This window comes from Dromaius novaehollandiae, chromosome 15, assembly GCF_036370855.1.
Source record: "Dromaius novaehollandiae isolate bDroNov1 chromosome 15, bDroNov1.hap1, whole genome shotgun sequence".
Lineage (NCBI taxonomy): Eukaryota > Metazoa > Chordata > Aves > Casuariiformes > Dromaiidae > Dromaius > Dromaius novaehollandiae.
The window spans coordinates 20,528,490-20,552,430 of NC_088112.1; the positions used below are offsets into that span (position 1 = coordinate 20,528,490).

The 23,941-nt window shown below is 42.1% G+C and overlaps 1 protein-coding gene across 3 annotated transcripts in view; it reads left to right on the forward strand.

Annotated features, from left to right (window-relative positions):
* Window positions 1–23,941, forward strand: part of FSTL4 (follistatin like 4) — a 433,157-nt gene that overhangs the window by 77,925 nt on the left and 331,291 nt on the right. For 2 of the 3 annotated variants that reach the window (XM_064521140.1, XM_026118282.2), the window contains one exon: window positions 10,115–10,243. The gene's annotated coding sequence lies outside the window, so the exon portion shown is untranslated. Of the gene's footprint in view, window positions 1–2,781; window positions 2,800–10,114; window positions 10,244–23,941 lie in introns of those variants that run through there. The other variant, XM_064521137.1, reaches the window with a different exon arrangement.

A 23,941-nucleotide genomic window follows, 5' to 3' on the forward strand; every position in this document is an offset into this window, starting at 1 on the left:
GAGCTTCAACACCAAAGGGCTCTTCCCCCAAAAGTTACTTGTAAATTATCTTAATTAGCAAATGACCTAACGTGAAAGTCCAATGCTATTTTCTGCCCAGTGAATTGCACTGACAGTTCTCAAGGTACCAGAACATTTTTATCTACAAATCGATAGCAAAGCTCCCCAACACTTGTATGATCGGACAATCAAAGCTCCGATAGCACCGCAATCAGTTGCAGCCGCAGAGAGCACAATAGCCACGGCTAATGACATGAGCGTTATCTGAGATTTGCAGGACCTGATCAATTGAATAAGACAGTAGTTGACAATCGATAGTTTTCTATCATTATAGCAACCCCATTCATACTGCTGGAATAAAAAGTCTGTCAGCATTTTCATTTCACAGAGTTTTTCTGGGTTTTTATCTGCTCAGATGACTGAGCTAAAACTGGACTGGATGTGTGCTTGGAAGCAGGCTTCAAATAGCTGAATGATTTTGTTTTCTGAAATTTTATTTAAAATTATTTTTAGTTTTTGGCATATCTGGAAAGGACAGGCTAATGGGCAATTGCCTTGGACACCACTTCTCCGAGGGGAGTTGCAAGCGGAGGGGATAAGGCTGTCGGTGAGCCGCGACCGCTGCTTTCCCCAGTGGTGCTGCCCGTGTCGGTGCCGGGGAGAGGTGCCGGCCAGGCACGGGGAGAAGGTCCGCGCGCTGGGAGGTCTCGGGCTTTGTGACCGCCTCGGCTGCTGCTCCATCTGTGTCTCATCTCTATAAGCGTGCTTACATCGATATTGGAGAAATATTAACATAGTGTGGAGTTAAAAATCCTGATTTGGGGTATTTATTTTATGAATGCAGTCATCTTGCACATTCTGTACAAGTAGGGCGTGACATGAAAGTCTTCCGAGCCAATATTTTCAAAAATAGAAGCCAAAATCAGTCTCCTGAATCTGTATCTAGGCTCTTAAATAGAAGACCTGATTTTCTCAAATACTTAGCTGAGATTAATTGGATATTCAGCACTCTTGAAATCAAGTTACTTATTTATGAGCTGAATTATGGACTTAAGAGCTTAAGGCCAGGTTTCTATTTTTGAAATCCTTGACTCCAGTTTTTGTCATGCCTGTATTTTTTAAATTTGGAGTCCCAGTCCCGTCGAGTGTGTGGTTAAGAGAGACACCACATCTGCAGCAAACATCTGCACGGTTTCACCCTCAGCAGCATTAGCTGCTCTGGGTTGCCCCTGCCTTCTCCCGCTGACGTGGGGCTGAGCAAGGTGCTGCTCTTTCTTCCCTCTCGCTGCGACGGCGTGCCTCACCCAGGCTTATCAAAGCGAACATGGATTTTTATATTGCGTTTGGTGGGGCCTGGAGCAATACTGTAGCTCTGCTAGAGCTGATTTAGGGAAAGATGACTGGATTCGGTAAGGAGGAGGTAAAACACCCCGTGCCCTGGAAGTACTTTGTGTCTGTGCTCGTTAGCTGGGGTCTGCTGTTGCCCGAAACAATTTTTAATATGACCAGGAGTAACCCAAAGCTTTCATCCGAGGCGGGAGGCGTTGCTGGGACTCGCTGTCTGCCAGAGGCGATATCTTCTGGCAGAGAAGGAGGCCCAGGAGGGCGATCCTGGGGCCGGGAGGCATCTGCAGGGCAGGATGGGACCAATAAGTTACCTTCAGCTCCACAGCGGCTTTCCTGGCCCGGCGCACAAACCCTCACCCCTGTCTGATGAGAGCTCAAGTTCACGGTCTGCTTGTAAGAGCAACGGGAAAAATGGCTCCTATTACACAGGGTCACATACTTGTCCTTGCCAGCTTAAAAAAATATAGTGGAGGTTTAGGATCCGGTTCCCACCTTTGGCTGTGTGGAAAGCTCGGCGCCCTGCTTTCGTGCATTATTTTGTTGTGTAAATAATTCAGGTTAATATTTCCTCGTGATCTCCTGCCTCTGCTGCGGTGTACTTATCCCCGCAGCCACCGCTTTAGTCGTGTATTACAGCCGGATTTGGGTTGCTGGCTGGATATTATTTTTGAGCTCCCAGACAGGAGCACATCTCTTTATAAATTCCTTATCATATTTGCAGGGAAATATACTATCTCGTTTGAATATAATTAACTTTGTCACTACACAATTAGTTTATAGGATTTATTAATGCAACTATTAAAGCCAGCTAACAAGCTCTGGCGATCCCGGTGTGGGTTCAAACCGCAATACAGGCAGGCACAGCAATAAAAGGAAAACTTTTTAATATTCTCCTGTGGGTGGAATCCTGCCTCCCTGACGTGTTTTACACTGTTTTCAAATTAAAGTCTCTGCCAGTGGTTCAGACCCTAAGGTCCTCACTAAGCTTTTAGTTTAGCTTGTTTAGGCAAATTCCCATTGCCTTATTTTTCTTTCCGGATGTGCTAAAGCACCAGTGGCTTCTGAGGAGGCAAGGAAAGTCTGGAGGGAGCCTTTCGCTGCCGGTAGCCCTGTGTCTTTGGGTGCCAGCGCACCAACCGGGGTGTCCGGCGCGGGACGGGGACAGCGGGGAGCCGCCTGCCTTGTGCAGCACCGAGCGCGCGGGCGGCTGCGGGTCTCCGGCCTGTTCCCATCACCGCTTCTGCCAACGAGCACCAAGGGCTGTTTTCTGTGCTTGCAAATAAGGGTGGAGTTTGACACAGGTATTTCTGAACTTTCCCAGCTGTTATTACGGGGATCATATTGCTGGGAAGGGCGGATATTTGCGGAGCGCTCTGTTTTCCTGCCTTCGGCCCCAGCTGTTGCTGCAGCAGGAGTGGGCACAACGCAAGAGGAAAATCAGTGCGGTTCTGGGTAAGTGAGACACACTGAGTACGGAAACGCTTATGCTTTCAGTGTTTAGTTTGAATGATTTGTTCTCTGTTTACTTATTCATATCAGGAGTTTATATATGGGATGCCAAAAAAAAAAAAAAATCCTTAAACCCGAGCTTCTGTTTGCCACATCATTAATTTATGAGGAAGTTAGAAAACATTAGCATTTCTGTGTTCAAGATTCCTATCTGAAGTAAAATGGCAAGGATCAGGATTTCGTTGCAAGGTTGCTAGATTTGGTTTTATATGGATGCGGTTGGTAAGAACCGAAGGAAATCGTAACCAGGCCCTTTGCCCTTTGGGTCTCCTGGCAGAGAAAAACACGCGATCTCTTCCCCAGAACAGACAATTATCCCCTTAAATAGGACACTGATACAGTCACGGATAAGTGCTGTTAAAGGCCAGCCTTTGAACGCAGTAATGCCTCGGCAGGCCAGGCCGAGTCCAGCTGTGCCTCAGTTTCCCTGTTGATAAAGTGAAATAGCGTGGTTTTGCATTAGCAGGTCAGATTAATGCTCGTATCTTGCTGTGAGATCAGGAGTTGAGAAGTGGTGCGTGGTATGGATACAAAAATTATGCTGGATGTTATTTATTACTTACCTTTGAGACAATTAATGCACAGATTTGATTATCCATTAAAAAAACAGGTCTATCCTGCTGGGAAGATGATAAAACGGCCACATACCTCCGCGGAGCAGCATCCACTAACCCCTGCCGCTGGAAGGGGAGAGCCGTCAGCGGCTGTTGGAGCTGCTTCAGGTTCATCTTCCGCAGGCAGGTTTATAGCGTGGCGTCTCGGCGAGCGCACGGCTCCTCGCTGGGGAAGGCAGGCTTGGCAGGGAGGAGGTTGGGGGCAAAAGCGAGAGGCCACTCACCCCCGGGCACAGAGTGGCCCCATCTCAAAGCCGCGCTGCGGGCCCGGGGCTCCCCTCCGAGCCGCGACGGAGGCTTCTGACCTGCCTCTGGGTGAAGCATCACATTGATCTGAATTTTCTATTGAGAGGTGGAAGATAATATTTTTCCCTTTTCTCTTTACTCAATTGTTATTTTCACAAGAAGATATAGGAGAAGCTGTTACCGGAAAAATAAGTGTGGTCTTTGAGTGGGAAAAAAGCGGATTTATGTTTACATAAATAAGCGTAGAGGATAAATAGGCCGTTAGTTAGAAATTTCAGGTTTTGAATCAACATACGTTGAAGAAATGGTTGGAGTATAAGCATTAAAAATAAATAGCAATAATTCAGCTTTCACAAGCCCAGGTTGTTCTGTGTAGTTTTGACTTTCAAGTTTGGGTGGGAAGGCTGAAATCCTGACTCTGCTGCAGTTAATGGGGGCTCTGCCGTTACCTCCGGCGTGGCCAGCACTTTGCCCCAAGGGAAGCTGCTGTTATGGCACAGGAGGGTTTTCCTTGATAAATTCAGATTTTCTTCCCTTTTAGAGTGTTCTGTTTGGAGCAGAATAATAAATGGGAATTTCAGCTATTTGTGCATGTGAAAAGTGGTGAGAACAGTTTCACTTCTCCCTTCCCTCCTGCCTCGGCAGGACGGCTCAGCTGTGGCATGGGCAAACAGAAAAATTATACAGCAAATTCTTAGCAAAGTTGGGAAATGTTTTTTAAAGCAACAATCATTTAGATGTGACAAAACATCTGAAATAAACACATTACCTGAGAGGCTGGCTGTGGATAGATAACACAGTTAAATATTTATTATTATATTGTTATACATTTCTAAAGTTTGTCAGGCTTTCAGGTCTGATACAATAGCAGTTGCCGCTAGAAGGTAGTTGTATTGCTGCTTTCTTTTCGCCTTACATAAAATAATTATATTTGCCCTTCGATGGAGAATTGTATTTTATATCAGTCATTGCTCATTGAAAAAATAGTTTTCTTGGAAGTGAATTAAGATAAATGAAATACTCTGATTTAATTCTGAAAGAAACTGTCCAAGCAGAGCTTTAACGCTGTTTAATTTGCCCCCTTTTATGTTGTCCTTTAGTTATGTCAGAGGCTCTTTCTGGAGAAGCGGGTTCTGGTTTGCAAGGTTTCGGCGAGATGATCAGGCTGTACCAAGTCGTGCTTGTGGAAGGTGCTTTTTTGCTCTCCGTCATCTAACAAGGGGGTAAAAAGGGGGTTTTGTGGTGCATAACTGCCTCGGCTGATGAAGCCTAGCTAGAAAGGCCAGCTCGCGGCTCCCGAGCCCCTGCCACGGCTGTGACCTGCTGGGATGCCTGCGCGGGCTGCGGCCAAGCTTCATGCCTGGGCGAAACCTCATTTTAGCTAAATGAAAATCGAGCAGTAGGAAGCTGTGGCCTGCCCGGGGTTGTAGCACGTGAAGAATACAGGTTGAAGGCACAAATGCACCAAAGAGCATTTTTGTTATGTGCCGTCCTCAGGGACGGAGCTAAACAGCAAGGTGACGCTTTAGCCCACTGCAAACATAGTGCTTTTTTTGTGATTTATTATTCTAGTGACATTTCTTAAAGGATCTGATGATTATTGCAATCTTCCTCTCTTTGTTGTGGGTGATTTTGACAGTGCCTGTAACTCCGGAAAGAAACAGTTTCTTGGAAAGCAGGAGCACCTTATTTTTGTACGTGCCCTGAGAGCACCTGGAAGATGCTCCCGTTCTTCCGCGCTGAGCACCCCGGGGCTGGCCGGGCAGGGACCTCCCGCTTGCAGTTATTAACTTCCCCTTTTCTGTGGCCTTTTGCCTCCGCCTGCTTTGTGCATTCCTAAAACTGCCAGTAACAAAAACAAACCTCTAAAGAAAGCAGTTGCTGCTTTGGACAGAGAGCTGTCATCACACCCCTGCAATCACATTTGCACCTGGGTTACCCTGACATGCCCAGTCTATCATTATTTTATTTACTTGGCTAACACTGAACTCTTTGGCAGGTGCTATCTTTGGTCTTGCGTGATCCTATCAAATTTTAAATGATCTGTGTCTATTACGGTTTTGGCCTCACAGCTCTGTATTATCTATGGTGAGTCTCTTAACCCTCTCTAAATGTGACTGCCATCTCTCTTAATTTCCTGAGTCAAGCGTCAGCACAAAATCATGGAGCTGTACGAAGTTAAAAGGCAGAAACATCAGTATTTTTTTCCACATCGAATGATATTAGGAGAGGATTGTATTGTATTTGCACTGACATTTACCTATGTGCTTCTGCATCAATGAGCTGTGCTAGTTTGCTTTTTTTTTTTTTTGTGATGAAACAAAAACTGCTGCAGGCACTAATGCATAAAAAACCCTTTCCTTGACTTCTTTCCTGCTTATCTTATTTCTTTGTCAAACTGAAATCTTCCAAAGCCCGTGACATGAAGCAAACTCAAAATTTTGTCAAGCAAATAGTATTTTGTGCACCCAAGTCTGATTTAATACATGCAAATGAGTAGTTTTACACATGCACACCTAGGAGTTGAGTTGAGTTCCCTTTGGAAAACACAGAGCTGCAAGATAGAGGAGTTTAAAGGTTAGATTTTCATGTTGTTTCCTAAGCTATGTCTGCAGAAATTGAGATCCACCTACTTAAGCATATAAAGCATCACATTTTGCAGGCTAGCTTTGTGACCATGCATTCAGGTGGCCTTTCAAACTGGACACAGCAGGGAATGTTGCCGAGAGCCAGGCTCTGTGAATGGTAGGGAATAATTTCTAATTTCAATATTTGAAGTTCATACCTCTTTAGCCAGTACCTTATTGCTTCATGTATTTGTTCTGGAGAAAGCAGGTTAGCCTTCTGAGCGGACGGATAGTATGACACAAGCCTAGCCCTGAATTCTGGGTAAGACAGGCAACACCTGGGAGAGAGAAAGTGTTGTTGACTCCATTTTATGGATGAAGAACTCAGACCCAGAGAAAATCGGTGCCTTGCCTGAGGATGCAGTGGAAGACTGCAGCAGAGCAGAAATTAGACCTTGATCATTTAAAAGCATTTCATGTGTCTTGATTGCACAGCTGTATTTTCTCTTGCCTCTCATAGGGTGTGAGAGTTAATATTTTTTAAAGAGAAAGGCTTCCTGTGGTTTCACTGTTGACATTTGCAAAGTCATCTTGAAGTACTCAGTTTGGTGCAGTATAGTTTAACTTTTATCTCTGGTTTTATCCTGAGCATCTCGCACTGAGGTCCCTTAACATCTGGGATCCCAGCTGTAAGGCTTTCACCTCGGTCCCTCTTCTCCCGCGCTTGCTGCTGAACCTGAATTGGTTTTATGAGAAGATGACGACAGTCGCGTCTGTTTACAGTTAATTTGTTCTGACTACTAAGACATGGACTAAAAGCTTAGATTTCCCACACTGAAAATGTCCCTTGGTAGCTTTTAAAATGTGCAGTAATGTTTGGTTTCTGTGTAACTAGCTATTCTACTTAGAGCATCGTTGTAAGTTTTCTTTTCAGCAAGATATTTAACGTGTAACTCCCCTTTGTGCATCCTTGTATTGAAAATCTCCTCAGCTAGTCACTAGGTTACCGCGAACAGGCTCTTCATCCTTCTCATCTTCCTGCTTTGTGTGAATTTTTGTTTTGCCCACATGCTGAATACTTTTATGGTCTCTTAAATCTAAAAGTAAGAACCGATTCCTGGATATTCCTTATCTGAAACAGGACCAGAAGAGTCTTATCTTATGTTCTGAACATAAGGGAAATCTAATAGTTCTTGAAAATTAAAATATGGAGTTGAAATGAAAAATCAGATTTCAGTATTCAATTAATCTGATAAATGGCAAACAACTGAGTCCACGACGTGGCCCAGCCTCCTGCCTCGCTGACTCCGGCACCTGTGGATTCATCAGTTGGGATCCTGGATAAAACGTTACCGCGTCGATGCACACGTGAGCGATTGCTTAGCATGACTGGGGTTTTAGGACCTGTTTGGTTGCCTTTATCTCTCCTCCTGTACCCGTGGCACCCGCCGGGGCTGTGTCGCTTCGCGGTGCTCCCCCGTGCCGGACGTGCGCGGGTCCTGGGCGCGGACGTTTCCTCTGGAAGGCCGCTGGCCGACATGGCGGACGTCGGTGGTTTCCCAGCGTAGCTGGTGCCGCCGTGAGCTGCTGCCTCGGCGCATCCGTCGCGCTTCATGAGGCCTCCGTAACCGAGTGGCCCTTGTACCCCTCACGGAGAGCTCAGGGGCGGTTAGTGTGGTTCAGCGGCTCTCGTGGTGTCCGGGTGGGAGAGCGGGGCCTGCGCCGTGCGTTGGAGCAGCTGCCCGGGGAGGCCGGGCGGGCGGGCGACGCGCTCGGGGCGCTCTCCTGCCGCTGATCGCTTCCCCTCGGGGCAGCCCGGGGACAAACCGTGCTTCCAGAGAAAGCTGAGGTCACGGCCGGTGCAAGGCAGCGCGTGATTCTCTACGTTACAAAATTTGTAAATGCAGAATTTGACTCGCTTCGAAGACTGAAGTAACTGTACAAACTCTGTCTTCAGGCGCTCAACCCGCCGCCCCCAGTTTTCACTGTGCGTGGGGGACGCCGCGATCATTAACCCTTAGCTTTCCACCTGCTCACGGCAGGTTTTGTCGAGCTCTTCCCACTGCGTTGATGTGTTCGCTAACGCCCCTTAAGCACTCGACTGACTTTGTCCATCAGCTCCAGTAAGGAATAAGGTAGGATGAGGTGATGTTTGGTTATCCCAGTCTCTTGGGAATTGGACAGCTGTATTTGGGTGGAGGAGCGCGTGGGCCATTTTCTTCACATGGACTCCTCTGCCGTCACGAAGGGGATGAGCGAGGTCCTGAAGGCTGTGTTCGGAGTCATTACGTTCCCAGGTTAAATAAATAATTTGCTTTAATAGTTAGTCTCCAATCATGAGGTGAATTATGTTTGCCACATGTAATGAGAAATTGCACTGTGCAGTTTAAATGCGTATGTTAGCATATTTATCACAGGGCTAAGTTTATGTTTAAAGAGATGAGTAATCATCTAAAAATGGGTTAAAATGATATTTGCATCTATTTTTGATGGCCTAACAATTTAAACAAGACTCCATCCCCTCCCGACCCCCAGATAAGCAGAGAAAAAGGCCTGTAGTGGTGTGAGAGGGATAAGAATGGTGCTGGTATTGTTTGATTTTTTTCTGCTCAATTTATTTCTGCATGTTTTGGTATTGCTCAGTGCATGATGATAAAATTAGAGGTTTAGGGAATAATGTATAAAATCAGATTTCAATAATGATACTCAGCGTGGAGAAAAGTTAATGCAGCAACTGGGCACTGAGATGCTTGGAGGAAGCCTGGAGAAACCTGACTGGTTTCTTGGGTGTAGCTTGTGCCGCGTGTGGCCAAGCCTTGCTGTAACTGGCACTGGGGAAAGCAAGGGAAGGAGGGAAGTGGGAGATGTATTTTAAAAAAATAAAAAGAGAGCAAGGAAAGAATCCAAGAGCCGATGTAGGACGTTGCGAGCAGTGACAGCAATGCATTCAGTAAAGGACTGGGCTGAGAATACAAGACTAGAAGAAGTGGGAATTCGTGTCACTTCAAATATAGCTGTATTCGTTTCCTTGGGATGGTGCTAATTCACTGTGTATGGCATGTTCGGTGTTGATGGGGCAAGCGTCTTCGGGAGCTCTAGCTGCTGTGCTGAGGACAGCTACAGTGGTATATATTACAGCTGGGTATAACACATGTCCCCAGTCCTCCTGAGCTTCCCTTTTCTCACCAGGTTTTTGGGGTGAGCCTGGCTCTTGCATCTCTTCCCCCACCAGCCAGTGAGTCTTACCATGTGCAAGGTTAGTTCTTAGCAGCTCACCTTTATTCACTCCCAAGCTACCACATTAACTGAGACCTTAAAGAATAAATATCTTAATTAGGAATTTTAATCAGTTCAGGGGGAAAAATAAATCCATCCCCCCTAGTGTATTCCTGAGAAAAGACTGGCTTAGGTAGGTTTAAACTCCCCAAACTATGAAATCAACAAAATGACAAAACCATTAAGAAGAAACCTTTTTCCTGCATGTAGCTTTCCATTGGGGACTGTCCTGCTGGCCGAAGGACCCCGTCACATGCGACGAGGCGAGAAGAAATCCTTCCTGCTGCCCACTTCATTTGTGCACCCGGGGAACATTTCCTTCAATCGTTTCACATAAAAAGCTTAAAAAAGATCCACGCTTCCCTGTAATAAACCTGTTCTGCTCTGAAGAACTGCTCTGGATCATTCTGGTTTAGGGCAATGCGTGGAGTGCTGGATAAATCCTTTACGCACAGGCTAAAAACATCACTTGGGCAGGCCCCGTCTCCCATGTGAAGGTTACGTAGGGCTGGGTTCTCGGCTTCGTTACGGTAATTTTTGGCTTTGTTCCTTTAGGCTGCGGTCTGGGACAGCTTTTCCTCTAAGCCTTTGACTCGCAGAGGAGGGAGAGAGGTATAGGCCTCCGTTCCTGCTCCGTCAACACCTCTTCACACAGCAGTGGTGCAGTCCAGCTTGTCAACCTGGGTAAGTGTTATTTCCAAATGGAGGGAAAGAATTAATGTTAAACCTCCATACAACAGAAACGGGAAGATGCAAGTCTAACATGAAATGATCATTTCGCTGTAAAAATGTCTTGATTGTAGTGCGTTTGGGTAAATGCAGGCATGGTATGTGCACTATGGAAAGGCTTTATGAGCCTAACGGAAAAGATCTACGCTATCTAAAAAGGTCTAAATCAGTGGGGTCTGTAGCAATCTAATGCAACATTGGAGAAATTTCTTTTCTATGGAGAAGCAGACCTGATCAGTGGGGTAGGGGTTTTACCCATCCCATTAGATTCTGACACAAGGATATAATTTTCTGTTCAGTTCTGCATTATAGTCCAAAAGCTGCTATTTTCTAGCCACTGAACTGCTCTTTAAAAATTGTCACAGAGGTTAATAATTGTACCACTGGAGATGGAAGGTTAGGGATGTGATTTTCTGTCAGTATAATGGAGTCTGTTTAAATTCAAGGATTTAGCTCTGCATTGGGATGAACATATGATACTCCCAAATGCCTAATGAACAAAACCTGTCAATACAAATCAATGTAATTTTGAATTTATGAAAGACAACTATTTAAACCTTATATGCTTTGTACTGATGATATTCCCTGCTATGTGCAGTGAATTTAAATATCTCCTTTCATTTTACTCATTTTTTTATAGTATAGCAAAAAAACCCAAATACTTGGTATTTAAACATAGACAGTCCAGCAAGATGGGTTCTGTTCTGAGATACTGAACATTATGTTAAACTAGTATGTGTAAGCAGGCGTAAGCGTTACCATATGCTTGCTATGCTTCTATAGCTATGGCAAATTGAATGAAGAGAAAGAGGTTGTCATTTTCCAGGATATAGGGTGGTTTCACTGTTTTCATCTTATAAAACTACTGGATTGTTAAATGACCCTGCCAAGGATTTCTCCCAGTCTGAGCCGGCTCAGTTGATTTAAGCCCTCTTACTTGTAAGCTGAGGCCTGAAGCACTGCAATGTTCAGCTTATCCCAGAGTTTAACAGAGAAGAAAGGTCAATCTGAGTTTGCAGGTTTCCAAATCACCCAGCCCTCTCGCTGTTTTTGCCAAAAAGACTCATTTTGCCTAAACTCAAATTCCACGTATCTGTAGTTGCATGTTTGTCTATGCAAGAAAAGGAACAGAGTGAATGCTGGTGGGGCAGGAAGGCTGGATGTGGGACCATGATGAAGGGAAGAGGGGAAGGTGATGAGCAGGGGAGACCAGAGGGTGCCTGGGGAGTGCAGGACACGTCGGAGTCAAAGCTGGGTGGGAAGCTGTAGGGTATCAAGTGGACTGAATGGCTGGTAGTTCATAAGGGCATGAGAAAAGAGGGGTCACAGGGATAAGGAGGTCACTGGCATCCTTGGCAAATGCAGAGTGGACCATTAAGACCACAACTAATTACTAGGACTAAGAGGAATATTAAAGGGGCCTTGGCAATTTCTGCCTGAGAGGGTATATCCTGGTGAGTCTCAAAAGACCTGGCTGTGGATTTTGGGAAAGGCAGAGGAGATGGTGCAGAATTTACTTGAGTGTATTATTACCTTGTAAATGCGTGGTCTGAAATGCACCGTTGTCCTCCTCATGCCTCTAAGCTGTCCAGTAGCCTGTAACAGGAGGAAAATTATATCTACATCTGCCAAAATGGTGGAGGAGCAAAAGCAAGGGTCGTGTACACTAATGCCGTGATCTGGCTCATTGAACATTTCTATGCATGTCTGCTATAGGGAACTGAGTGCACAAAGTAAACACATTCTACTGATACGAGAGGTTTCAGTTTGTATCTGAAAATGTGACCTTTTGGATCCGGGGGCTTAGCTATGAAGAATTGTTTGTTGGTCCAGCATTATCTGTACTTTCAGTGCTGCAGAGATGCAGGGTGCTATGAATATAAATCTTCCCTAAAAAGAAATGAGAAAAACAAGACCACTAGCACAGCAAGCTGCCTAGTAAAAACTGACTGTCAGTCTCAACATTATGATAGATATGTGTAGTTTGTTCTTATTTATTAGAACTAGTTGGAATTTAGTGTTTCTGTTCTGTGGAAGACTGACATTTCAAAATTCACTGAAAAAATAGAAATTGCAAATATTCCTGAAAAAATGTTTCTAAGCAACCAAAATACTTTTTGACAATAAAGTTAAAATGTATCATTTTGATTTTGGTGGTTTTCTGATACATATTTTCATTGTGCCTAGAATTCAAGGTTCATTTGTGGCTCTGCAAGATATACTTTATATGGTGGTCTATTTGGAATTGGTAATGTAATAATAACTTGTTTCATAATTTTTAATTGGTATTCTAATTAATTGCTTTTGTTATTGGCGTTTTAATTAGATCAGCTATTGGTGCTTGGTTTTCATTTGTGATTGGTATTCAAAGTGTCCTCCGTACCCTTGCTAGGGTGGGAGAAGGAGCTGTGCTTTCAGGTTATGTTCCTGCTTAGCTGCTATCGCTAACGAGTGAAGAAAACAGAAGCAAAGTCCCAGGTTCTTTTTTTTTTTTTTTAAAGAAAAAAGACCCATTTATTTATTCCTTCCTCCTCTACACTTATTGTCAAAGAATGATATTAGGAGAGGGACTATGCTTCAATCACACAGGAAACCGGCAGCCTTTACCAAAAAGTTACATGGAGTGTAGTTTATTTGCTTTTTGCTGTCCAGCTCAAGTGATTAAAACAACATATTACTCACCCCCCCAGCTGTATTTAGATACTGCCTTGAATTAATTGCTGCTAGTTGTTATTTGATGCACAGGATTATTCTCTATAAAATACCAAAAGCATCTTAGCACTTTGAGGAGAAAAAGTGTGCTTTCTGAAATATTTTATTCTGTGCTTGGTTACAAGCCTTTGTAATAAAATGAAACAGGAACAGGTGTGAAGTGAACCTTAATTCAACCAGACACAGTCCTCTCTCAAGGGGGACATGCTTTCCTGATCTGTATGTGTGTTGTTGTAGCCTTTAATACATAATACAGGTTTTCTTTTTCTTTAGTGGTAAAAATCCAACTTTGAGTTGAACCTGCAGGAAGTTTCTTCCTGGTCGGTATGTCTAGCAAAGACTTGTTTTAATGCACAGTCCCCGATTTGTCTCATTCAGAGAAAAATGCCTTTGAGGAGGATACTTCTGAGAGGGTTGGTGGGAATTACAGAGGCAAGAAGAGTTGGTAGAGGTGCTGTGACAATCCTGTATCTGAAATCTTTCCCAGTGGAGACTGCAGTGCTTTTCTTTGTTCTTTGTAATTAACCTAATGAACGTTCAAATGCATTATAAAAATAGCATTTTCTTAGTTTGCGTGTGCGTAATGTAGAAATAGATGGAGTCGAGCTGAATGGATAGAGATGACAGAAAATTACCTATGTTGCAATTATAAGGGCAATTTTTTTTACCTTTATAATCCCATTAGTGACCAACTGATGTAACTGAGGGTGGTACTTAGCCTGCAAAATCTCTCATCTGGGGAGCGATGGGAATGCCCTGAATAGCAGAGCTGTATTTTTGACTTCCAGTTTGAAGTTGCAGGCCGCTTTGGTTGCAGTTTTTTCACAAACTTGCCATGAAATTGCTGAAAGACGGTAAATGTGATAGTGCGCAGCATTATCTTTAGAGTAACGCTTCAGAGCGGCCCTACCCTTTCGGAGATGGTGTTTTGTATCTCCCTTTTTGCTCACATTGGTATCAGTAAAGAATTGTAAACTTTCTCAACTGTGTGAAATCTTATGCACAAAAATATGTGTTTTCATGAATTTTTATGGATATGCTTAGAACTGGCCAGAGATGAAAATGCTATTTATTCTTCTGCAAAGCCACCGTATATGATGGAGCCGGCGATACTGTGACCATCAGTAGTGTCAGCATGTCCACACTACAAATGAACCGAGTTGCTAGGCAACACCCAGAAATGCATTCAAATCTTGGCACGTGGGTATTGATCCTGCAAACATCTTTTCATGTTTACCCAAGCAATTCAGTTAAATTCAACGACTCTATCCTTACCTGGAGTACCAGACATGAACCTGTTGACAGAAGCGGGGCCTTAGATGCCGCGACAACTGGTGCTTTAGGAGCAGCTGATAGATGTTACACCTTGTGTCCCGGAGATGTTATCCTGGTGTCCTTGCATTGCTCCCGAGGTACCATCGCACTCCTCCTCCCTAAAGCCCTTTTGCTGTCAAACGCTGATAAGTGGCTCTTTGGTTTTTGCTGTCCTCAGCTTCAAGGTAAAATGAGGGGCAACAACTAGAGGAAACCCAATTACATTCCAGTGATAGGTTTAGTGATTCTGGGCATAATCAGTTTGTACCCTGTGATCTTTGGCTGAAAATTACTGACTGAATGTCAGTCTGTATCCTCCTCTGCAGATCTTTGCAAATACACAAATGTTACTGTTTAATATGTTGCTTATTCTGAACTCTATTATAAGTTGCTATTTTTAAGGCTATTGAAATCAAACTAGATTCGTTAAGATTTAGACTTCTGAGACAACTAAAAGAACATTTTATTATCAGTTATTACTGTAGTACTGAACTTTTAAGATTCAAATACTGTTTTACTTAGCTGCTGACAGCTCCTATACCCTTCACCCATTCTAGTTTAACTCCTTAGCGATCCCTTTTGGTGTCCCTTATCTACCATGTTTTGTTTCCGAACTCCAGAGAAGAGCTTTCTTTCCGCAGTTAGACGATAGGTAGAAGGAAACGCTTGGGAATCTATCAAGTTAAAACCACAGGGATGTAAGTGAACTCTTAGCATTTTGAGTACATACTTGGAAACACAGACATTAGCACATTAACAATTACCATTTGTTAATTAATGCAGGCAAAGAATATCAAATGAAAAGCCTTTCTGTGTAAATCCTAAACCTGATGCATTATATTTTCTTGGTTTATGTAGCTTTTGGGTAAATCTCCTGTACCAGCTATGAAACTAAAACTCCTGGTAGAGTCAGTAAGATATCTATGTCTGCACCAAGCCAAGCATCTTGCCTTTAACGTGGCAATCAGTAAATAACTGCTACTTAGCACTGTAGCTGAATGTTATTGTTGACTTGTCTGGGGCTGCCTAATCCTCCCTGAAACTCTCCACTTTGAAGGATAAATAGCTGGGTATATTTAAACCAACCGAAAGAGTGGAAATTCATAATGTGGTTTGTTCCACATTCTGCTTGGTTTGCTTGATGATAGTCAGGGGTGGCTCATGCTTACACAAAGCTTTATACCAGACATTACAGTAATAATACTTTTCACATAAATGACGAACAAAGAGAACATCAAGCTCCAGAGGGATTCAAATCTACTTGACCTCATCCCTTAACTATGCCAGGATTGATACGAGGATGCATCAAGCACGAGGAGGGGTAGTACAGTAGAGGATAAGCATCACAGATGATTCCCCAGGAACTCCTGGTAGCCAATTTGTTGTAACGGGGGAATATCACTCTGATCTTGGTTGTCACTACAAGCCCTATTCATTGTTTATGTCTCAAAATGCTAATATTTGGAGGAGGTAAGTGGTGTGTAGGCATTTTGCTGGCTTGCTGCTCAGGCTGAATTTCAACCTACATGCTCAGATTTACTCTAAGTAAACACAGCAGAAAGTGCATGTATCTAGCCTGGAGAAAGAAGCTTCCCTTCTCATGATAAGAGTTTCAGAGGTGACAGTTTGAAATGATGAACAGTGCATGTCGCAAACACCTGAAGATTAATTAAGAGAGAGTTAACATTCTGTGCTATTTCATAATGACGACATTCTCTATGAAATAAATACAGCATCTGTGTGCTGAAGTTCAGCCAGACACGAGACATCAATAAATACTGTGCTTTGAAAATATAACTTCTTGATAAATATTGCATTAAAGAAGATGACGCTGGTGTCTGCTGGGTGTCTGTAGGCTGGCAGGAGCATATTGAAGTCATGTGCTGCACTTTCTGCATGTGTTGCATCAATTAGGGCTCAGTCCATCTCCTGCCGAAGTCACTGCTTTGTTACTACAGTGGCTAGATTACCTTTCACTTTATACCATCTCCTTCTGTGTGGCTCCCATCCAAAAAGGAGTCCAGAACTGCCTTCTGGGAAAGAATGCTTTCTCACCAATTCTACAATTGTTATTTCGATCAATAGCAAACTAATTAAAATCTCAATGATCAATATTCTGGCCTTTATATTAGTTTCTCTTATCTGTTTAAACATGTCTCTTCCTCTTGCCCAAGAGGTCTTAATTAAAGATTAACAAAGTTGGAACTGAATCAAGAGCAACTGAGCCAAATTAAAAATATGAACCCATAGAAACCCTAACGGCAACTTGGAAAAAATCTTTTTTCTTTTCTTCTTCTTTTTTTTTTTTTTTTGGGGGGGCGGGGGAACACTTATTAAACTGCTCCTTTTCATGTAATCTTCATGCTGCCCTATACTGCTGGAAGCAGAAGCCCACAGGTGCTGTAAGAAAGGCCCCTTTCCTGTGTATTTCTTGTGATGCAAATAATGATCAATGTTTCTATGAGTATTCATACTGAGAAAATACTGTGTGCTTCAGTAAAGTGGGTCTTTGAAGGTAGGAAGTGCTTTGTTTTGCTCTAACATGGTCGTCTAAAATGTAACAAATTCATGTATATCCCTAGCACCTGTCAGCACCATATCGATAAACGAAAAAAGAGCCAAAAACACTAAGTCAAATGTGGGAAGAGTGTAAAGACAGGGAGATCGTAAGGGAAAAGCTATGGATATAGATCGCAGATCATGAGAGAAGTGTGTCACATTAAGAGACTACTAAGATATTGTTAGTATTAATGAATATGAAACTCGAGTGTTTACTTTTGCTGAGATTTCTTAGCCTGACTTGCCAACAGTTTCAAAGGTTTTTGAAAATCAGAAAACCCCCTTTCTATCTATTGGACAAACTCAAGGCAAAGGCCAATGCTTCAACACTGTATACTAATAAAAGCTATTTGAGATTTAAACCTAATTCAAAATTTTGCCAATAGTCTTTGTGGTTTCTTATGCAGCACAGATATAAAAAATTTAAGTTGCAATGGGTATGAAGAAGAGCTTTCCTGAGGATGCTGGACTTGCCCAGACCCCATCACTCTCCAAGTCATTTAGGCTCTTGGTGGTTTCCCAAATATTGACTAGACCTTGAATTTATGGAGGTCTCCCCTGAAGATAAGTCACTACTTTTTATAAAGGGGTGCATGAGCATCAGCAGTTGGAACCCGCACTGCTGGAGATGTTCCCAATCTGTGCCTTAGTTTCACCTCTCTCCAGCATAAAGAGCTGATCCATAGGAATGCTCTTATATTATTTATCCTCTTATTTGAAGAACCAGATCATTTGGCAGTTGATAATGTTTCTCTCTTCAGATACACAGATACTGTGCCAAAAATGAAGCTTCCCCTCTTCCCGCTCCCTTTTTAACCTTTTTTTTTTTTTGACTTATTTGGCTGAAAGCAGCAAACAGATAAATGTGTTGACAAGCAGTAGCTCAGCAGAGAACAAAAGTGGCAAAGAACAGCTTGAAAGAGGTAATCTTTTCCAGTGCAAGAAGTAAATGTACATGAGAGTGAGAGATGAGCAGGTAATAAAGGTACTTTTGCCTTTAATGCATCCAGCTCCCAGTATGCAAGCAGAAATGAAATGAGATAGAAGCTATTTCTTACCCAGACAGAGCAAACGTCTGGCAGTGTAGGCTATATACATGCAGTGCTAGTGTTTTATTTTCAAGGACTTACTGATTTCTCTGTATCAAGCTATTCAGAATTACCAATAATACAAGATAGATAGAACTCTTGTTTTTTCCCCTTTTTAATAGGTATATGCAACTGTGAAAAATTTGCAATAAAATTTACAGCAATAAAGTAGAGGCCCCAGTTTTCCGGTGACTTGCAGAAGGCTGATATTTCATTGAGACCTAAAGAAAAACAGATGCAGCATGTCTTCACTATGTCTCATGTATCTTAATGAATGGGTTTTGCATGCCATCCACGTTACCTACGTACAGAGAGAGGATGCAGATGCCAGATGGAGGGGCTCGAGGAGGAAGTAATGGCAGGAATAACCACACTGAGGGTGATTTTTCAACCCACGCTGTTTTCTTCATTTTCCTAGTAAGTCCTGGTTTTCATTCTCCGAGATGGACCTTTGGGATACGCAGATAGTATTCCTCCATCACAATAATCTATACCTTTCTGTAAATCTTTTATTTTTCTTTTACCATCCTTCCCTCTCCGCTTCCCCTTCCTCTAAGTGAAAAGAGGATAGAAATTGTCTTACACAGCTTTCCAGCTGAGTTTGCGCTGAGCTTGTGTCCTACTTAGGCTAGAAGATGGTTTCAGAGATGGCTGTGGTGGCAAGCAGAAATGAATACTAGTAGGCAAACAAAGCCAAAATCTCTGGGAGAAATGCAGGCTGGAATATCAACATAAAAATAATGACTCATATTAGATGTCTCTGCCCACTGTGGGTTGCACCAATACTCTTGAACCAAATATTTGGAACTGGCAGGCTCTAGAGATATTCTTGTGTATCTTTGAGTGATTTCTAAATCTAAATGTTTTTCTAATCCATACCTATCTGTCTTGTTGTTGTTAAACATGTTACTCTGATGGAGAGGAGACAAGCGGTAGGATTTTTTTCCTCTTGAATCATTGATATGTTTATGAAAACTCATGCTTGCCTTCTAGCTGGCTAGGCCATGGTTAATGCTACTTGTTTGGAGACTAAATAGAAGAATATTCAGCTTGAACCCTTCTCGAACTGGAAATTAACCTTCAAAAGGAAATCTCAGCTGACACGTTTCCTAGACCCAGCCTTCCATGCTAGACAACAAGTAAATCGTTCTCACATTTTTTTTTCTCCTCCATTCCATCTTGTTTTTAAAAAGATTAAATTTCCAGCTCTAATAGTTTTAACTTCCATTGGAAAGAAGTCTCTCCCTCAGAAAACCTATAAACATAAGCAGCAATAGAGAGAGATTGAAAATATATGCAGAAACTCTATGATGAATATGTGAAAAAAGTAATAAAAGAGATTCTGAAAAAAATGGCACATAATATAATCTCACCCCTGATTTAGAATTACCCCCCCGCTTCTTACCCCACAGCCAGCCAGGCAAGGTTCACACTTGCAAATCTAAGAAATGTGCATGCAAGTAAGCAATTGCTTATAGACTTGCTAGATTTGTACATGCAGCTTCCTTTCAGCAGCACAAATGTTGTACGTGGGGGCTCACAGATAGGTGCTGAGCTGTCATGAAAACTAAGTGACCCAAGATTTTGCCTTTGATGAGACTCAGCAGACTGTTGTGTAAGAGTCTCAGTCAGACTTGGATAAACAGTTTGTACTATTATGGTGAAATATAACCTTTCCACAGGGTTCCAGCTGTCTTTCAGAAAAACTGAAATGTGGTCTGAAGGTAGCCACGGGAGAACAAAGCTAACTTTCAGCCGATAAGAGGGGCATTGCTGGCAGCTAGATAAAGAAGCACCAGAAGCAGCTTTGAAGATGTCAATAATATCTGTACGAGATCAAAGCTGCAGCTCTTTCTATTTCAAGGAGATTGGAGATATAATGCAGGCCTGTGGGTGAAGGTCTCAGCAGCGTTCACAATCACAGCAGAGACGTGCAGCTACGCTGTTTCCATCTGCGCTTTGCTCAGATCCTAGTTGTCTCGAGAACGGTTCTGCTACACCTGAGAACGATGTGTGCGTATTTGAGGTCTCCAAAATGAAGGACTAATTCCCAGTGATTTTGAGGGGACTTTAGATATCTAAATGTTTTCTGCGGACTTAGTTATCTATTACACTTGCACTGGGTGGAAGTGTGACCTATATGGGCAGACTGGATGAGGAGAGTCATTCATCCTGCCTCTAGGGTTTCCTCTCACTTGTTCTATTTTGGAAAAAGCCTGCAGAGTATCGTGTTCGGAAGGCCCATGCAAAGCTTATGTGCCCTTTAAACCTTCAAAAGAGGGCATAAGTACAAGTTAAATGGTCCATGGACCTTGGCCCAAGGGGGAATGTCACATCACTAGCACAGTTCACAGTCCCCCTGTCTTCTTGGCTGGGCCTTGAGCTTTTATTCTGCTTAATGGCATTGGTGAAAAGCCAAAGAAATGATCCAAAAATCTAACTAGGTACAGAATCAGCAAAACCTCGCAGTAATGGATATAAAACTTCTCCCTCCCCTACCCCGCTAGACCTTGATGTAAAAGAAACATCAGCAGTTTGCCTATGTGAAGGACCAGAACTGAGTAGCGTGACCTAAGAGGCAGATCAGTTATCCTGTCCACAGTGCTACAACACTGATACGGGTTGCCTCAGTGAGAATTATTTATTTAAGAAGATTGAAATGAAAAAAAAATATATTTATAGCCACCTGATTTTTTTGACGTTTAGTAGGATGGTGGACTTAAGCCCTTAGTAATTTTCAGTGGCTTAAACTTTTTTCTCTGCTACGCTGCAAACCGAAGCTCTTGGCTACATATAAAATTTGACAGCAGCTCTTGAGCTCACATATGTTGATATCAGATCAGTCTGTTGCAGGTAGCTTCTCTGTTAGGAACTGATACAAATCTTTAACTGATAGAGGTTAAAATGGTCAATTTTAGAGAAAGGATTTAACAAAAATCTTAAATGAAATCTGGAAATAGTAGAAAGTATTTATAAGCTTAAACAAGACTCTGTGAAATGGTGATAAGTATTGTTCAGTTCCTGAAAGATTGAGGGGTGTTTTTGTGCTAGCTTTGAAAGAGATAGTATTCATCTTTATTTGTGCTACAGCTTCGATAGAATGGGCTTAAAAGGTAAGATATATATGAGCTGTACTCGGTCTACAGTAGCAATGACAGTTTGATTTTATCACTGCCAAATGCAATATGCAGCAGAGGGTTCAGTAACCCTCCAGAAATCGAGATGCATTTCGAATGCAGGTGTACACTATTTTTTTTTTATAAGAGGAAGCGACGAGCCCGGCAAACTCCATATCTATTGTAGAACTTAATCATTATCTGGTGACTCAGCTGCAGGCAGGATAAGTATTTCTGTGTGTATCTGCCTTTGGGAGATGCAGAAATGTGGCTTCTAGTCACTGAAAGTATGGTAGCTTTAATTTTAACTGAACAGAGCATGTATCCTTGGATTACTGTTGTTCAGCCTTTTGGTTATATCAAAACAGCTGGCAAACAGATAATAGTGACTGTCATGACTTTGAAAGGGGATATTGAATTGGTGCAAACTATTGTAAATTGAGGTGAGCAAGGCTTTTCAGAGACCGTAAGTGGGAATGGAATAGCTTGGCTGATGATCTTCCTGTGATGAGAGCAGGCGCACGTACTTTCTGGGAGGAAAATAAGTATGTTCCTATCCAGTTCCCTTAAAACTAAAATCTTCTTGCCAGCTTTGAAATAGGTAAGAGGACAGTGAGACGATAGCAATTGCCAGGAGAACTACTTTAAAATGAAACATGTACTTGTTTTTGAAGCCTAACATTGGAAATGAAATTTGGATTCTATTTTGACTCTGGTCCAAGCATTCAATTATTAGAAAAGTTATTGGAGACCCAGTAAAATTCTCTTTATTTCAGTTTCATCATATATAAAGTGGGGATAAGTGCAGAGGTTCTTTGATACTGTGTTAAATATAAAGTTATTAGATCATCATGGTTAGTCATTCATATTTATAAAGCATGAGGAGATCTTTGAATGTGTGGCTGTGTTTTTGCTAAGTAATGTTGATGTTGTAAAGCGTAAATAAATGAAGAAATAAATAAAGGGACATAATGGCTTTGTAAGATGTTGCTGATGCTTGTTTTCCATGAATATTTTAGGTAATACTCAGAGTTTGGATGTCTGGAAGTAAATATAACTTAGCTCTGCAGTGCCTGATTTCTGTGGGTTTGTAGGAAACAAACAAGAATTTTTAATATAACCTGATAAAATTGAAAACTCTTGTATCAAACTATCCAGCAAGGCAACCACCATAGGCATGTACATATAGGAAATAATGATCAAGGAAAAGTTGATTTAATGAACAGCAACGTAACGAGTGGTATAATATTTTGCATATTGCAGTAATAGAAGGTATCTTACAGGCTGGCGTGACTGAGGGGTTATCTTTAGGGAAGGACTGGCGTGGGGTAGATAATTCATGCTCATCTTTCCCTGGTTCAGAAGTGATAAAGAAGAAAGTGCATCTTAAAATATCATTATTTATGCCTTTACAGTAGAGTATGGTTTAAGCAAAGAAGCTTATTTAGTGTCAAGGTCAAGAAAATCCCGTTTAACTTCGATATGGTTCAATACTACTGAAGTGGGTAGAAAAAACTTGACCTGAAGGAGCCTGCAGAGATCACTTGCTGTCAGCTTTAGAGAGACAGATTTTCTGATGCTTTAGTTAAACAGAGTAGAGAAATTTGTCTTTATTAGGATGATTGCTCTTGGTGAATCTTCCTTCAGAAAAATGGCAACCTTTTCCCACAACCTTTTTGGCATTTTCATTCCCTCACATCTTGGGGCAGTGTTGATGATAAATTCATGAAGAGATTCCCCCGCCCTGCTCTGTCTCTCCTTGCTAGTTATGTATGACAAAATGTAAGATCACAAGCTCTTTTTGTAGTTCATTCTGTGCCTTGCTTCCTCTGCCCTCCTTCATCTCATTTCTAGATTTCTCCTCTTTGGATTCTTGTTTGCAAAAATATGCTTTTCTTATGAAACCTTGTTTGCAGGCCCACTATTAAGCTCTCACTGCATTTGTATTTTTGACAGTGTGCACTGAATTGCTCATAATTCCATTATGTTCTGTATATCACCGAGTTGGGAGAATAGGTTTGGTATATGCTAATACTTCTTGGTTTGCACACATAAAATGCCATTCTGATAACAAAGTAGTGAGTGTACTTTATAATGGGATATATATCATTATAAATGGAACACTGGTTTTACAAAATATTTTAAGAGGAAGGTAAATTAGATCATGAAAAGTGCATAAGGGCTATAAATTATTCAGTAGCCTAAGGAATTTTTATAAAGAGATTTCGTTTCGGCCTTAGCCCATGAAGCCTTTAGCTGTGGCCATTAAAATAAACCATATCAACAGCTGACAGTCACAGAAGATATATTATATCCCATGGAATGGTCACCTGAAACTTCAGTATTGCACGCAGCATGAAAATGGTCACTCCTAATTCTTGATGCAGCTGTTTTTAATGAGTGATATTAAATGGGAATTGATGGTAGCTTAACCTGGAGATTTTATAGCTCTCTCTTTTCACATTCAAAACACTTTTCCCCTAAGAGGAGCATAGAATTTCTCAAATGGTAAAAGCTTTAATGTTTGATCTGGCTTGTGAAAGATGCCGAGGGGGTGAAACAATGAAACATCAGGAGACGGAGCACTGAATTTGAAGTCATAACTGCTCTGGAAATTCTTCCTGGGTATCACAAGGAAAACTTCTGTTCATCTATGTGTCTGTCTGTCTGTCTCTCTCTCTCTCCCCCCCTTTTTTTACAGCATCACATTATCTGTCTTTGCCTTCTTCGAGCTTATCCTTGAATCTTTCTCTCAGGATTGTTTCCCTCAAAATCCATTCATGGACTTCACTGAGAACTTGGTTGGTTGTCACATCACAGCACTGATACAGAAATAGTCTTCACATGGAGTTCTTCAATGCCCA